The 4222-nt window shown below is 39.2% G+C and overlaps 1 long non-coding RNA gene across 1 annotated transcript in view; it reads right to left on the bottom strand.

Annotated features, from left to right (window-relative positions):
* Positions 1–1327: 1327 nt before the first annotated feature.
* LOC138968501 (uncharacterized) overlaps positions 1328–4222 on the bottom strand; it is a 3449-nt gene continuing 554 nt past the window's right edge. The window contains exons 2-4 of the long non-coding RNA XR_011456208.1: positions 3617–3677; positions 3158–3251; positions 1328–1425 (exon numbers count right to left, since the gene is read on the bottom strand). This is a non-coding gene — a long non-coding RNA (uncharacterized lncRNA). The remainder of the gene's footprint in view (positions 1426–3157; positions 3252–3616; positions 3678–4222) is intronic.

Below are 4222 nucleotides of genomic sequence, written 5' to 3'. Positions count from 1 at the left end.
CGTGATGTTTACCAAAGGAGACAAAAGTCTTGTCTTTTATCGCAATTACTGAACATATTTCTAAATGGACTCTGTATAAGTCAGTGTGTGTGTGTGTGTGTGTGCCAGTGCGTTTTAGAGCTTTTCAGACACAAAATATGTGAGTGTGGGGGTCGGGTGAAGAGAGTTTTAATGGACTAACAACTGTTGGGACATGTTTTAAGTTTTGGTTCTTTTTTGTTTTATCGAGTTATATCCGAAGCTTCAAAGATGTTCAATGTGCATAGTTACACTAGCTTCCATGGAATCCATTCTTTTCTTTTAGATCTACTACTAACAATCTCTCTTGCAGACGGTTAGACTGTTGCTTTATGTTACGCGCAATATGGCTTTGATTTAGATTTAGTTTTTTTCATTTTGTGTGTGGTTTCATTTAGCTTCATTCTACTCAGAAGAAATGTTTTGAACATGATTAACAAAATATTACTTTATGGATGTTTGCAAATAGAAACGTACGTGTGTCAACAGCGCAACAAGTTTCTAAAGACGACGATATAAAACGCCGCTCATGGCCGGACGGTATCAGGGGGGGGGGGGGGGGGGGGGGGGGGGGGGGGCCCAATTGTGTTAGGGGTTCATTCGTTGAGGGCGCTAGGGTCTGGACGTTTTGAAATGTAGATGAGAATATGTGGAATCTAGCTGGCGCGTTCTCCGAATATTTGTCATGATTTATTGATTTTTATTTCATTTTCACCCTTGGAGGAGATACATGTTCAGGCCGGGGGGGGGGGGGGAGGGTGACAGGAACCCCCCCCCCCCCTTCATCCGTCCTTGACGCTAGACAAAAAACAAAAAAGTATCTGTGCTGTAGCTTTTTTTTTATGTTTTATCTCACCCTCATTTGTGACCCTCCACCACGGAATGAGTCGCATGTCATCTTAGCATGATTTTTATATTTTTACATTTTCCTAAAGAGTTTTGAATGCTCTATCCAGTGGTGAAAACCGTTTTAGAAAAGAGCGAAAACCTTTCGAGTTATAAGCCTGTGACTAAGGTGACCCTCAGACAGTTACCAGACACCCCCCAGACTTATATTAAGCCTAGCGCAAAACCGCGCGAGGTGACATGCGACTCATTCCGTGGTGGAGGGTCACATTTTTGAATGTTGTTTTCACACACACACACACACACACACACACACACACACACACACACACACACACACACACTTTTGATCCCATTCCATGTACTGCGAAGACTTTATTCAGGGTTTTAGCTAGTACTTAAACATCAAATTTCAAAACACAAGTCTGAGCTGAGCATAGATATGCATAAATGTGTAAAATAATGGTGATTTGTGATCAAAACACTTCACAGGGAAGTTTGTTTATATGTCTTATGTATGTGTCTTCCATCGCCCTGGCAACATCAGAACTCCACACCAGCCTGCAAAAGTATAAACATAAAAGGTGACACAAATGAAACAAATGCAGCCCACAAAAATGCTTAATATTTCTTGACCTGTTGACCTAGTTAGTTAATATTTGGTGATTATTAACTATATCTTATGCATGACAAAGGTCAACACAGTGGCGAGTTCACAGGTCAAATGGAGGGGTAATTTGGAACACTTTTGAGTTTTGATCTAGCTGTAATCTTCTTTTTTCAGCACATTTTCAACAACAACAAAAAAGGATTAAAACATTACGTCTCCAATGAGTTAACAAGATCGTAAGATTTTGTTGATCTTGTCCGAGTGGATTTTGTGTATACAAGTGTTATCTGATAGTTACCTTATTGCTTCATGTGTCATTAACGGTGTCACTGGTTGTCTGAGGGATGCATTGACTAAGATCTCATATATGCTAGATGTCAAAAAACTACTCAAATTACCTGCCCTCGAAAGGGTGGTAACCAAGCTAAAGAGCTTTTGGTATGCGTTCCGGTAGAAGGTTACCCTCATTTTGTTTAGTTCGAGAGATCTATGATAGCTGACATTTTGGTTCAAACGTCATGGAATGTATCTTTAAGCTCTTATAAGGAAAGTTTGTCTTGTCACAAACCATGCAAAAGCACATTCCTACCTCCCAATGTAAGACTTTCTTTAATCTGAGTATCTTCCATTTAATAGTACGGCAATTAAACAAGAAAAGTCACACTCTGCATAGCGACACAACTCGATGCAAGTCACACATTGCATAATAACTCTCTGCAATTTAACCTCACAATCTGCATGGAGATAAATACCCTGACATTTAGTGTTAAAATTTTGTTTGCATGAAAAAAAACACCTGTACCGTAAACTACCTTGTACTCGCCAATCCCCCGTATGCACTAATTTTGCTCAAAATACAGTGAAAAATCGTGTATTTGATCACTGGTTATGAGAATGATAGTAGGATTTGTTAATGTGCAAAACATGTCTATACCCTCATGTTTCTCACTATGTGACAACTCGTTCGTGTGTGTGCAAGTGCTTCGCCTGAATGGAACATGGAAACCTAAACAAAGCAACACCTGTGTGCCATAGTTTTAGAACAAATGCTCATATCGCAAAAGAAAATTATGACTGAAGATCTGCTTCGCATATCTAGCATAAGCAGCGCTTGTGTCGGGACAAAAGTCATAAACTTGCACAATGAAACATCATAACTGCATTCAGTTCCGTTTTCCTGATCAAAGAGGGGGGAGGGGGGAAATGTATACATGTCAAACACAGCAACGTTTTATAAAAATAAAAAATAAAAATAAATAAATAAATAAAAACACAGGTCAGTTTACTTGATCTCTTTAAATCCCCCAAGGTCGACCTCGTAAACCTTCGATGAGTCTCTCAAATATTTGTCCACTTTTGACATGGCTATCCAAAGACTGCAGTGGCCAATGTATGAACTCAGCGGTATGTCTGCATTGCAGCCTCTTGTCATTCATTATTCACTCGGCCAATATCTCTGTATTTTGTGAAGAGGATTAAAAACAAAAAGAAACTGTCGGGTGTTTTTTTGCACCTTTGGATGTGGGGGTGGGTGATTACAAGGTACTATACCCTATATACCCTATACAGAGTTTGTTGACCCAAAGTAGGGGGTGGGCGTGTGCTCGATACTGAGTGGAAGTTGACTGTAATTGTATATTTGAATTCAGCAGTTTGTTCAGCTCTATGTGTTTAAAAGTTTACCTTCATCATTTTGACATTCTCGTACTCAAATCACATCTCAGACAATGTTGTAGACTCCATTGATAGACGATGTGGTGCATGGGAGAACTGCAATCTGAAGAAAAGATTAAGAAAGAATACACAGAGGAAGAATAGTCACAACAACATTAGCAGCACCAACAGTCTATATGATTTTACTCAAAGAACATTTAATCATAAAATAAAGATCAGTGTCATGTCAGTGATCTAATGAGTTTGGGGAGATGGGAAGGGTGGGGGCTGTAGAAGGGTAGTTTGGGAACTGAGGGAAGTACGGGTGGGGATAAGCTGGCTATGTACACAGTTTGAAACTAATCAGCATGGTCATCTATAGATGTAGTGACTGGTGCAATATTTAACGAATTTAAAAGGACGACTCTGAAATGTATCATGTGAACCAACTTCTCAATAAACCAAATGAAGACCAGTTTAAAAAGTTACCTGTTTCATTTTGGAATGCTTTTGGTCCCATCACATCTCTGATGTACACTCCATAGACGCACTGTAGTAATAAGAAAAAACTGTTTAAGGAGTAAAAAGATTATGCAGGGAGGAAGAACAGTAAGAACAACAGAATCAGCAGCAACATTCACCAATCTTACTCCACATAACACATAACACTGAATCTCAGTGAAGAGTTAGTGATCCAAATATGTTAATTAAACAGAGAGACATAGAGAGATTGAGAAGGAGACAACAGCTATGTGCATTATGTGCATGTGCGTGTGTGTTTGTGCGTGTGTGTGTGTGTATGTGTGTGTGTGTGTGAGGGAAAATTTAGTCATTGAAAACTAAACACTTTCTACTCTTCAATATCAACAGTCATAGGCATAAGATTAAGAGCCACTGGGAAAGTTGGACATGAACATGTATATGTGGCTGGAGGGTCTTTGTTGTTTGTAGATTATAACTTAGCACAAATTCCTGTGGTGCAGTGTGAAACACTGTAATGTATAAGCAGAAATGACTGTGGAATAACTTTCTTCTGTTATATCAGTATGATTATTTGCAAAGTTACCTGGATCATTGTGGCATCCTCTTGATCCT

This window comes from Littorina saxatilis, linkage group LG6, assembly GCF_037325665.1.
Source record: "Littorina saxatilis isolate snail1 linkage group LG6, US_GU_Lsax_2.0, whole genome shotgun sequence".
Taxonomy (NCBI): domain Eukaryota; kingdom Metazoa; phylum Mollusca; class Gastropoda; order Littorinimorpha; family Littorinidae; genus Littorina; species Littorina saxatilis.
This window is presented reverse-complemented; position numbering and strand designations above follow the sequence as displayed.